Below are 13,901 nucleotides of genomic sequence, written 5' to 3'. Positions count from 1 at the left end.
GACTCGCATTAATAACCGCTACTCGGAGAATCAGGCACTATTTCCTAGCCCATACCATAGTCGTGCGAACCGAGCAACCCGTGAAACAATTGCTTGCACGCCCCGATATGGCCGGAAGGTTGCTACGTTGGTCATTAGAGCTTGCAGAGTTCGACATCAAATACGAAGGAAGAAAAGCCCTTAAGGCACAGGTCTTGGCAGATTTCGTGGCCGAAATGGCCTTCCCCGAAACAACAAACAACAACGCCCGGAGATGGACCTTATACGTGGACGGGGCGTCAAACTCAACTGGCAGCGGAGCAGGGATCATCCTAGAAAATGGGGAAGGAAACCTCATAGAAGTATCCTTCTCGCTCTCATTCCCAACATCCAACAACCAAGCCGAGTATGAGGCCCTGCTTGCCGGACTGCGCCTCGCAAACGACTTAGAAGCCGAGGAAATTGAGGTATTCACCGATTCTCAACTGGTCGCATCCCATATCTCAGGCGAATATCAGGTCAAAAGCAAAGCCCTCGCCGAATATCTGGCCCTCGTACGAGAAAGACTAACCTGATTCAGGAGCGCCAAAGTAAAACACATCCCAAGGGAACACAACTCCCGGGCAGACGTCCTATCAAAACTAGCTAGTACGAGGAAGAAAGGGGGCACCAAATCTGTAATCTAGGAAATATTGCCAAAACCCAGTGCTGAATCTCCATCCGCACTAACACTCGTAAATGCGATAGGGGATGCGTCCTGTTGGATGACCCCCGTATATATTTACCTAACTAGCGACCTCCTGCCCGCCGATCCCAAAGAGGCCTTCGTAATCCGAAGGAGAGCCTGCTCATACGTCTTCGTCGAAAATCGCCTCTACCGACGAGGATTTTCCATACCCCTCCTCAAATGCATAGATGAGGGCATGGTTCCCCACATACTCTGAGAGATACACGAGAGAATCAACTCGCAACACTTAGGAGGGAGATCTCTCGCCCAGAAAGCCCTCCGAGCCGGATACTATTGGCCTACGATGCAAGACGACGCCAAGGAATACGTAAAGAATTGCGACAAGTGCCAGCGTTTTGGGGACATGCACCTTGCACCCCCCAACGAACTCAAGTCTTTGTTATCTCCATGGCCGTTCGCGTGGTGGGGCATGGATCTCCTCGGCCCGTTCGTAACCGGGAGCAATCAGAACAAGTATCTAATAGTCGCGGTCGACTATTTCACTAAGTGGATTGAGGCCGAACCATTAGCCAAAATCACCTCCTTAAACGTATTTCGCTTCTACAGAAGAAACATCCTCACCCGGTTCGGCGTACCCTTGGCCATCATCACCGACAATGGCACCCAGTTCACCGACGGGCATTTTCAAGAATTCGTCACGAAATTAGAAACCAAACAACATTTCGCATCAGTCGAGCATCCCCAAACAAACGGGCAAGCGGAGGCCGCTAACTGAGTAATATTAAGGGGCCTCAAAAGAAGACTGTATGAAATAAAAAGGGGATGGGTCGAAGATCTACACAATGTCCTCTAGGCCTATCGCACCACCCCACACTCCACCACCGGGGAGACCCCCTTCCGACTGACATTCGGGACAGAGGCTGTGATCCACGTCGAGATACATGTGCCCTCAAGATGCACCGAAGAGCCCCTCAAAACAGAGGGCAACATCGAGGCAATTAGAAAAGAGCTCGACCTGGTTGAAGAAATCGAAACCGGAGCCGCTCTACGTGAAGCCTCGCTCAAGCAAAAACTCGCCCTAAGGCATGACGCAAAAGTCATTAAACGGGAATTCAAAGTAGACAGCCTAGTGGTTAAAAGAAACCACAAAGATTCCCGAGAAGGCAAATTGGCCGCAAATTGGGAAGGCCTCTATCGTATCCGAGCAAGGACAGAAAACGGGGCATACTACCTAGAGAATTTGCAAGGAGAAGAACTCGCTCAACCTTGGAACGCTGAAAAGCTCAAATAATACTACAGCAAAAAACACGGGTGTGGTCTAGTACTCACCGAGCACCTCTAACTGAAACAAAACGACAGAAGCCCGCTCTTTTATTCGAGCAGACTCCTTGTCCTTCGGGGAACCCGAATACCGAGCATCCCGTCGTAAACACGTACCACGACGGCAAAACGCCCCGCTCGCGAGGGGACCGTTCACGCCATGAGCCTCGGAGCTCAACACAACGAAATCTGAGACTCACCATATGCTAGGCACATGTCCCCGACAATCGACCACAGTTCCACACACTTGGCGATCAATACATTATAAGTCGAGCAAACCTTCCAAATAGGCAAAATAAACACATAAAACACAACAATGGTACTTTATTCATCATTCATGAAGATTACAAAACAAACATCAAATGAAAAGAAAACGCTTCACTCCTCTCGACGGGCAAATTCCCCCGAGTGAAGATACTGATACCAATCTTCATCCCACTCGGTCTAGGAACCATTTGCGTCAACCACGACTCTCACACCAGTCGACTGAGCAGGATCATCAGAACCCCTGGGAACAAGAAGCGGAGCCGGTCGTAACCTTCTTCTTCTCGTTCATCCTTTTTGTTCCACAAGAGCGCGAGGTTGAAGACACTTTCTTCTCCTTAGCTCCACCCATTCCTGCATACAAAAATGAAGAAAGAAATGTCCATTAAACCTCCTTTTATAGAGGAAGAAGGGGAACAAAAAGCTTGGGAAACGAACAAGCCTTTAATGAATAAAGACGTTGGGAACCAATAACACACCTCCCAAAAACTTAAAACCCATGCACACAAATTCCAAGGAAAATACCAAAAGCGTTAAAAACTAAGTACTTTTAAATAAAGACGGGCAAAAATCCCGAAGATTTGCCCAACTACGGCCATCAAGACCGAGTTGGTAAATGTACATACAAAATCAAAATAGGGGGCATACCCCCCAGAACATCATTACAAAATAAAGGCTCGCAGGCCTATCATTTGAACACTTATAACATAAAACCTTCAAGCACCTTCCTCCATCTGGACTTCCTCGGCTTCCTGAGTTGCTGGCTCCTCCCCGAAGACCGGAGAAACAATCTGATCACCCTCCACGCGATGATAAGGCCCGGTACCCTCGGTCACCAACTCCACCCTAGGATTCTTAAACTTGAGCTGGGTCACAATAGAGTTATAGGTATCCTCGGAAGCCGCTACACAATCGCTCCCCAAGACTCTGATATATTGGATCAGATCCTCCCGGGTTAAAAGAGCCCTCTCCTCTTCCGACTCATCCTCAGCAGGAGTTTGAGAACGGCGAAGAGAGGCCTCCCTCACCGAGGAGGACAACATCGCTCCATACAGAGTCCAGGAGAGAAAGGTGTATTGACCTTGCACATCAGCCAAGGCATCCTCTTTCGCACTCATCCGAGCCTTCACGGACGCCAACTCTTCGCCCTGCTCCTTCAGCAGCTGCTCTCGGTCCATCAGGGCAGAGGTCTTCATCTTGACATCCTCCTCGAGCAATCTCACTGCCTCCGCAGACAAAAGGGCCGAGCAAGCATAGAGAGTAGCCATCTCAAGAACCCGAACCAAGGCTGAAGCATCCTGCACAAGGAACCTTTGACGAACAGAGGGCTCCAAACCCTCGATATGAAGAGACTCAGCACGGGGAATGGTCAAAGAGGGCCCTCCCTCGAAGAACCGGGGCTGGAGGAAGCACGAAGGAATGGTAAAGATATCACCGGCCTCCTCCAGAGTTATATCCACGGCCTCAGTCCTCTGTTGCTTGCGACGAACCAATGCATCTGGATCCGGCTACAGACGAAGAGGAGAAGGAAGTACCGTGATCGGCCTCAAAGACTCACCCTGATTAGAAGCCCTCAAAGGGGAACCAGCAGCAGCAGAAGAAGAGGAGGCACCCGAGCCTGCAGTCGGGGACCTCTGCACAGCTGCCAACTTGGGACCAGCACTCTTCTTAACGACCCCTTTAGCTTGCTCGCTTGCCTGAGCATCCGGTCATGACGAGCACGATCCATTGAATCTGCAAAGAAAAAGAAAAACATGAGAAGCCAGCCCATCATGAAATCACTACGAAAAAGAAAAAAGCTATAAAAACAATAGAGGGAAATCAAAAAACGAGACAAGAAGGAAGGGGCAAATACCCAGGTAGGCAAAAGCCCCTTCATCAGTTCCCTCAGCCAAAAGTTCCTTTATGCTAATCACTCCCGGTTCCCTAATAAGTGCTCCGTCTTCGCTAACAATGGATATCCCCGATCGATCCACTTTGGCGGCCGGAGGAAGGCCTTGCACGAACTTCTGGAGAACAGCATAATCTCCCCGAGCATCTTCATCCAAGTCTGAAAGCCTAGTAATGTACTGGTCGGTACCATACTCAAAATGATCACGGGACCAAAAGAACATGAACTTATGCCTGCGAGAGGTGACAGGCTCCCCTATATAGTTGAGCACCGGACGACCGTGGATATCTAAGGTCGGCACACGAGCAAAAACACTATCTCGGGCCTCCGGGGACTGTGGGCGGAGAAGGAAGAAGCGGGGCTTATAACCCTTCAAGGAATCCGAATAAGATTTGAATATCTTTTTGGATTGCTTCAAGGATACCCATCCGAAGCGGCCATCCCGCACCGTGCACTGCACACATAATATATAAAAAAACAAAGGGATCGTTGCCCCTATCTTCAGATGTGTGCAGACCAGCTCAAATGCTCGGATGAAGGCAATCGAGTTCGGGTGAAGCCGTCCGGGGGCTACCTCCAGATGATTAAGAACGCCCACCTGAAACTCAGTAAAAGGAACGCGAAATCCTATCTCCCGGAATACGACCTCGTACATCGGAAGCAAATCAGGAGCGTACACGTCACAGATGCGATTCTCTTCAGCCGGGATGAGCACCGACCACCCTTCCCCTACATCCGCGACGATATCTGAATCATCTTCCACGAAATAACTCTCCACGTCGAGCGCTTTTTGGTGCACCCAAGCCAGCGGGGATATGTCCGGACGAGCTGGAGGAGTAGAAGAGGACGAGCCCGATACCGTTGAACGCCGTTCATCGGCCATATTCACCTGAAACACAGGGGAGAATAGTGAATTCGACAATTCAATCAAATCCACCCTTCCACCATCGTCCAGAGTGAAAGGGCACACCAATGGCCCAGAGACCAAATGATCTGCGTCCTTGCCCCCTCCAGAATTACAGATTCCGAGCTAGATGAGGTACGCGCCCGAGGAAAGGGAAAAAACGCAGGTTATATCACAACGACCTACGTCCCTAGAGAAAATACTAAAACCACAATCAACGATGGACAAACACTCTCAAACAACTATCAACAAAATTGAAAACTGAGCTTAAACAGAGGATTAAACCATACGCAGTCATGAACGACGGAGAAACTTTCTATCTCTGCCATCCACTACCAACTTCATCATGAACCTTCAACAAAATCGTCCTAGAAATCAATCCTAGCCACATGCAAACGGTTCTAAACAACAATCGAAACATAAAATATGGAAAACAGGAATCAATAGTAAACTTACAAGTACGATTCTGACGAGAAGGTTGAAGAATTGGTAGAAAACACCACTACAAGAGCTCACGATCGCCGGCGGAGGGAGAAGAACGATGCAACAGAATTTGAAAAGTTTGGGGAAATGATGGATCCTTCTACTTATAGGCTGCTAAAGGCGTCACATGCGCCGCACGTGCAACACTGTGCAAAAGTGTGGCCATCATTAACCTTAACTGCCTAGGTAATAGGGTAGCCATCATTTCCAATTAAATGCGACACGCCACCCTACCAGCTTTTCTGAAATGACACGCTTCCCTACTCCCAGCCTGACCCTCCTTCTCCCCGGGAACGTGAGACTTATCCTCCACGGATGCCCAGGCTCGGGTCCCCTGGAGATCCCCCGGATCAACTTCCCCGAAGTTGTCACTCCCTCGACCAGAAGCAACGACTTGGGGGGCTCCTGTTCTGGACCGACCCAATCAGTATAATTGGGCCAATCCAGCCTTCGGCCCAAGACACTTTAAGACCACGCGTGACAAGTTCCGCCCGGTTGCTCCGGACAAACTCAAAAGACAGCCGACCACGAGGGACCCTCGTGCCCAGTAAACAACCAGCCCGCGTGTCACCTAAATATACGCCTCAGAAGGAGGAGTCTAATCCGCATAAGAACACCCTATAAATAGCCCTCTCCACACAGAGGGCAAGGTAATCTTTTTCCACCCGCAAATTTTCTCACTTTGTTGTACCTTGTGGAATACCTACTTACTTTGGCATCAGAGTGCCTTGCAGGTACAACCCTTTTTTCCCATCAACCATCCTGAACTTCAAGCCTTCATTGTTACTGGCCATCTGATCCGCTCGGAAAGATCAGAAATATTCTCTTTCAGCGTAAGAGTTCACGTCAGTATTCTCTGCTTTCTTTTTCAAATGATCTTCTATTTATAGCCTTTTGGAAATGTTGTTTGTTGCATCCTCATAAGCTGGTATGTAATAAATGTTACGTGTCGTCTTGATTAATTGTGCTTTCCACGCTTCTTAATATTTGTTCCTCATAAATGCTTTAGCCGTCTTTTAATCATTATGTCTCTAACAGTATTTTATCTTGTATCATAACTTTGCATTTTGTTTTTCCTTTTCTTCATAACTTCTGTCTTGACTTTGTGAATATAACTTCTATCAGAATCTGTCTACAGCAGTTGGTGCATTCAGAAGTTACTTCATGCATTAGAACTTCTTGAACTTCAGTGTGACTTTTCTTTCTTGTTTGTTCAGCGTTATACAAAGTCCGTGTCCTAATTGTACTTGAGTTAGAACTTCTTCTTAAATAAGAAACATAGAATTAGAGTACCACATTTTCATATACAAAATTAATTTAATTGTTATCATCTAAACTCTAAGATATGATTACAACCAAACTATGGTATAACATATTAGATATCTACGCAAAAATGAAATCAAACATTTGGACAACAACCTCGTCGACTATAGACGTCAAGCCAAGCCCAACAAGCAAGATGAAGGTAAGAAATATAAGCCAAAAGGATCATGCTACAATTGCGGTAAACCCGGTCACTACAAGTCGGAATGTCCATCGCTCAAGAAAGACAAGACAGAGAATAAGTTTCAAAAGAAATCAACAAAAGCTAGGAGGGCATACATCGCTTGGGAAAGTGATAGTGATTCTTCCAGCAAAGAGGACTCTAATGATGAAGAGGAGACAGTTAATCTATGTCTTATGGCACACCAACAGAAGAAAAAGAATTCAAATATATCAATGTTGATAAAATTTCTTATTTTGAGTTACCAAAAGCCTTTGATACTCTACATCAAGAAGCCAAGGAAGCTTTCAAACGCTTGGCTTCAAATAATAAAATCTTTTCATACCTCGAAAAAAAGGTTTCCGAATCCAAAAAGGAATTAGAAACTCTCAAGGCCTCAGTGATAGAGGCTATCAAAGGAAAGAGCGAAAATGACAAGGATTTTTGGTCTAAATGGGGTGGATGTGAATCTTGTCACATTTGGCAAAGAGAGGTTAGAGCTCTCAAAACTAAATTAGACAAATATTCACAACCTAAAGTTACCTTTGCTATTTATCAATCATAATTTAGAAATAGTATGATTAATCCTTATCAAAAATACACTTATGTGATAAAGGATCAATCAAGCAAACTTAACGACCATACAAACTTGACATGTCTATATTGTTGTAAAACGGGTCACACTATTAGGAAATGTCGTTTTAGAAGATTCTCAGTCCCTAAAGGCATCTTCAAATGGTTCCCCAAGAGCAACCTTTGTTTCACTCACACACAAGGACCCAATTAAAATTGGGTACCTATTTCCCTTATTTAATATTGTAGATGGAATGTCTCGAGTCCTCTGAGAGAAGATGGTTTCTCGATAGCAGTTGCTCAAGACACTATGAGTGAATATTCATGGCTTTGGCATAGAAGTTTAGCGCACGTCAATTTTGACTTGCTAAATAAAATCGTTTCAAAAGACATAGTTGTTGGATTACCAAAAATTAAGTTTTCCAAAGATCACTCATGTGACGCTTGTCAAATGGGGAAGCAAACAAGGATCTCGTTTAAATAAAAAAATATCGTTTCCATATCGAGACCCTATGAACTTCTTCATATGGACCTTTTTGGACCATCTAGAATAAAAATTCTAGGTGGAAACTATTATGGGTTCATCATAGTGGATGATTTCTCTAGGTTCTATTGTACGACTTTCTTGGCTACCAAAAGTGACACCTTCTCCGCATTTAAAAAATTCGCCAAAATGTCTCAAAATAAGTTGAACACTAGCATTGTTACCATCCGAAGCGATCACGGAGGTGAATTCAAAACGTTCCTCTTCGAAGTGTTTTGTAAAAAACATGGGATTAATCATAATTTTTCCGCACCTCGCACTCCACACCAAAATGGAGTGGCAGAACATAAAAACCGTGTTTTGGAAGAACTCAGAAGAACTATGATTAATGAACCTGGCCTTCTTAAATATTTTTGGGTTGATGCCATAAATACGGCTTGCTATGTTTTAAATAGGATTCTAATACGTCCTATTCTAAACAAAACCCCATATGAACTTTTAAAGGATAAGAAGCCAAATATTTCACACCTCCACGTTTTTGGATGTTAATGTTTTGTTCTAAATAACGGAAAAGAAAACCTTGGAAAATTTGATGCAAAAGCATATGAATGTATCTTCCTAGGATACACTCAATCTAGTAAAGCTTATAGGGTATACAATAAGAGGTTACATATCGTTGAAGAGTCTGTACATGTCTCCTTTGATGAGTCTTATCCGAAACTGGTCGGAAAAGGTATTATGTTTGATGGTGCAGGTATCTCGTCTCAGAGTATACTAAAAGATCCGGATGCTAAAATTGATGAAGAAAAAGACTGCCTCATACCGGAGAAAATTCAGGAGGAAACGGATCAAGCACCCGAAGACAAAATGGAAGATCACCCAAGTGATAAAAGTGATCTCCCTCTTGAATGGAAATCCTAAAAGGACCATCCTATGGAAAATATCCTATGATACATCTCAAAAGGGGTTACAGCACGGTCAAAGATAAGTAACTTCTGTTATTACTATGCTTTCTTCTCTCAAATTGAGCCTAAAAACTCCAAAGATTCCTTATTCAATGAACATTGGTTTTTAGCTATGCAAGAGGAACTAAACCAATTTAAGAGGAATGAGGTTTGGGACCTTGTCCCTCCTCCGCAAGACCATCGAGTAATTGGCACTAAATGGGTATTTAGGAACAAACTAGACGTTAGTTGAATTATAACTCGCAACAAGGCTCGTCTTGTTGCTCAAGGGTATAATCAAGATGAAGGGATCGACTATGAGGAGACTTACGCTCCCTTCGCCCGACTCGAAGCTATACGCTTGTTGATTGCTTATGCATGCTGACAAGATTTTAAATTATATCAAATGGATGTTAAGAGTGCCTTTTTGAATGGCTATATTAATGAAGAAGTGCCTTTTTGAAAACTTTGATTATCCCAACCATGTCTATAAGCTTAAGTGTGCCTTGTACGGTCTTAAACAAACTCCTCGGGCTTGGTACGAGCGTCTTAGCAATTTTTTGATTAATCAAGGTTTTTCAAGGGGAAAAGTAGGCACAAATCTCTTCATTAAGAGGCATGAAAAACACTCTATATTAGTTCAAGTATTTGTAGATGATATTATTTTTGGATCTACTAACATGTCTTTAGTCAAGGAGTTTTCTAAGCTTATGCAGGGAGAATTTGAAATGAACATGATGGGTGTATTGAACTACTTTCGTGGACTTCAAATCAAGCAACTCAAGGAAGGAACCTTTGTGAGTCAAACCAAGTATTGTCAAGAGCTACTAAAGCACTTCGATATGGCAAAATCAAAGGTCATTGACACTCTAATGCCTACTGCTATTAATCTTGATCGGGATGAACATGGTAAGCCACTTGATGCAAAAAGGTATAGAGGTATGATCGGTTCCCTTCTTTACCTTACCACTTGTAAGACCCATAATTTTCAAGTAACTATCAGTATCAAGGTTTTGGATTAATAATTTTTAAATAACACGAGTTATTGAGACCATGCCAGAGTGCTACCAGAACTTTAGTAAGTTTGTAACAAGTTTCTAATAATTCTAACTATCTTTGCAAAATGTTCTTATTTTGTCCAAATTTAAATATGAGTTTATTAGGTTTATCGGTCGAAACTGTAACACCCTTCTAAAACCCCGTGGAATATCAAATAAAATTCAGAGTAAAACATAAAAAGGGTATTACAGCTTCATAATATTTAAAACAATAAACTGTGTCATGCATTAGGGGAAACATCAACCCATATTATTCAGTAAATATGTTAACACAGCGGAAAATACTTAAACAACTGAATAATATAAATAATCGGTATTCACACCAAAATTCACCGATTCAAACCATTAAAACAGTATTCTAACATAAGAAATAATCCAACAAACAAATACTAAAATAAACGTCCCCCAGTGTTACAATACCAGAGCATGACACCGACACAATCGAACTAAACGAAGTAACTCTACGAGTTATCCTCACCAAGCACAGGCCGCTACTCATCTGAAAAAAATGTCAACAGTAAGGGTGAGTCTCATTCACAATTCATCAATGTTATAAATCCATAAATAACAAGACATCATGCATATTGTTCACCCAATCGAACATATTCAGGTATTCCACAATGATACATCAAACACACCGATTAAATCAATTACAACACATTATAACATTGGACATCTTCCATTCATGATATAATCATACATACAACTTAATGCTATACAACTACATACATGCGGTACCAATCCATGGCATTAACCCATCTCACCGATCCACCATCATCAAGGATACGGCTACCTCCACTCACCAATTCCACACAATGGGAATTAGCTATCGCTGATCCAACACCACCAGGATACAGCCCCAATTATGATTATGTATGCATGCATCACCTATCGCATGCTAATCATCAACACCAACAAAAGTTATGGTTATGTATTCACACCTCAACATAATCCAAACGATCACAATATATAATTCACACCAGGCACAATATTTCATCATACATATTGTCACAGCACATCCACATTGTCACAATAATCAGTTATGCACACAATGTACGATACAGTACCAAGAATTTAAATCGAGGAATTTAAAATAAAGCCAACTACTATTCCCACGCATCATTCAGTAACATAGAATAATTTATTAGCTTCACGATGCTCAAAACCGTACTCAAAACGGATAAACGGTTTAAAAGATATGAATTTTATAAAATACTATATTTTACAAACAGCGGTAACCGATTACCTCATTTCAAGTAACCGGTTACTGCCTGGCAGAGTAACCCTGGATTCTGTTTGTAACAGCGGTGACCGGTTACCTCAATCCAAGTAAACGGTTACTGCCTCCCAAACAACAACAATAACACATTTTCAAACAACGGTAACCGGTTACCTCATTTCAGTAACCGGTTACTGCACAACGAATAGCACTTCTTCGTTGACGTAACGTCAAGTAATTAGTTAGCACACCACGGTAACTGATTACCTCGTACCTGCAGCCCCAAAAACACAGTTTTGACAGCATCTAACCATTTCTATTTCCATTCAATTCTTACCCAAATGATTCAAACACAAAAACAACACCAGAATTCATGTTATCACACAGTGTTAACATGTTTGAGGAACCAATTAACATCATATGCAATCACTATCATTCCAATTCATCAAATCTTCCCAAAACCCCAAAATTCCCCAAAACCTAACACATCTCAATCGAATCAAACAACATACAATAAATCCTACTACTCATTGTAGCAACCTGCCCTAAAAATTAAATTTAGAGTCGCCACCTATTCTACCAGGGCGAATAGGAAACCCTACGCAGTTAAGAGATTCAGGGTAAGATATTATATTCGGGTCAAGGCAATGTGTTAGGCACCCTTAACCCTTTCCTGAGGTTTTGAATTTAAGGCAAAGGTTTATGGCTAAAATTGTTAAGGTTAATTGCTAAGGAAATGAAGAGAGTGAATGGTAAAATTCGAACCTAATTAGAATTTTGGGGAAGGGGACTCGCCTTGTTGCCAAGTACCTACGTACCTCCTTATGGAGGATCAGAGTCTACGTAGTTCGGGGAAGGGTTGTACGCCTTAGATTTGATATGAATATTTGAAGGTATTTTGAGTTACCTATCGTAGTTTTGAAATTTGTGGTTTGCAAGGCATTTTGAGTTGCCTTATTCGCAATATTGAAGAGATGAGTGTTTTAAGATTGCGTACAACCCTGATATTTAATATGCACTATTATTCGCAATTATCAATAGGTTTGATCACCATAATTAATAGATTAGTGGGGATTGCTAACAATTTTAGTCGATAGGTTCGATTATCACTAATAGCAAATAAATGTGTTTTAATAATTATTTATTTAATTTTATCGTTATTCCTCATAATCGATAGATTCGATTACAAATAATAACGAATTTTTAAAGGGAAATATGCTAATCATCGCAACCAATAAGATGGTTGAAACCTTTTAGAAAAATAAAACTTATTTTTATTTTAATTAATCAAATAATTAAATAATCGATTATTACCCATCATGACCAATAGATTTAGTCGAAACGAATAATAAATTTAATTTTAACATTTATCATATTTTAATTTAATAAAAATAAATAGATTTATGAATATAAATAAATATTAAAAGTTAATTAGATAAATAGTTAAATAATTAAAATAAAATAAGAATTAAAGGTTTTTATTCAATGTGGCTTGGCTGAGGGTGTATGGTACGAGGAATAAGTCTGGGGCGTTAGATCTAAGTTAGTGGATGATCCTATGGCTCAGATCTGGAAGCGCATGGTGTTCTACAGGGAAGGAGCCTCACATGATCAAGAAACCAACTCTTTTATAAAAAATAATAGGGAGCGAGGGATCGAACCCTCATCCCTTCGCTCCACACGCGCCTCACTCACCAACCCAACTAACCAACACAACTGTTCAAGCAATGCATTTGTAACATAATATATAAACAATAAAATAATGAAATAAAAACGCGCGTGAGATTTAAACGAACCAGTGGCTCGTCGCCACGCCACCTTCTTCCCCACCAAGACCTGTAAGTTTCTGCAAATATAGCTATGAATTTGCTACGATTCTGTTCGTAGCCATTTGACCTTGCAATACAAAAATTACATGCATGCAATAGAAACGTTTCGCGACCATCCCAATCTCTTCGTCCAAGTGTTACGAATCCAATGGTGATCCTAATTACTCCTAATTTCACCCCTAACAGAAAACCCCAATTTAAAACCTATAAACCCTAACTCGGTCAACAATGGTGAATCATGTAAGGATTGCCCAAAAATCCAATTAAAGATCCAGAAACCATCTAAACATCATTACAAACAATAATATGCAACAAAAATCCAGTATAGATGCGTGAATCAATGCAATCGATCTTGAATTCGAAGTGACTTACCGTGGCCTTATTGGAGGTTAATATGGGGGGTGTTGATGCAGAATAATGATTCACACAGCTTCAGAATGATCCAAGGAACACGCAGCAAGCTTTAGAATCCTTTGAATCTTTCTAAATCTCCCAAATCGAATGTGAGTTCTTAGAGAATTTTCTTGCTCTTGAATGTGCACCTCTGCCCAAAATTTCGACCCCTATTCCCTTGCTTTGTGTTTACTACTTATAGGGGAATGAATTAGGTCAAAAATAATAGCCCAAAGACCTTTGAATCCAATCCTTCAAGATCAACGGTATAACACCTTATTTGGTATGATGGAGTCTCAAGAAAACAACTTCAACTTCTTCACCAGCCACTTCATGCAACACTCCCCTCTCCACCAACCTCCAAATCCACCACCACAAGGAGGAAATCA

This window comes from Vicia villosa, unplaced genomic scaffold, assembly GCF_029867415.1.
Source record: "Vicia villosa cultivar HV-30 ecotype Madison, WI unplaced genomic scaffold, Vvil1.0 ctg.001024F_1_1, whole genome shotgun sequence".
Lineage (NCBI taxonomy): Eukaryota > Viridiplantae > Streptophyta > Magnoliopsida > Fabales > Fabaceae > Vicia > Vicia villosa.
Note: the sequence above shows the minus strand (reverse complement) of the source record.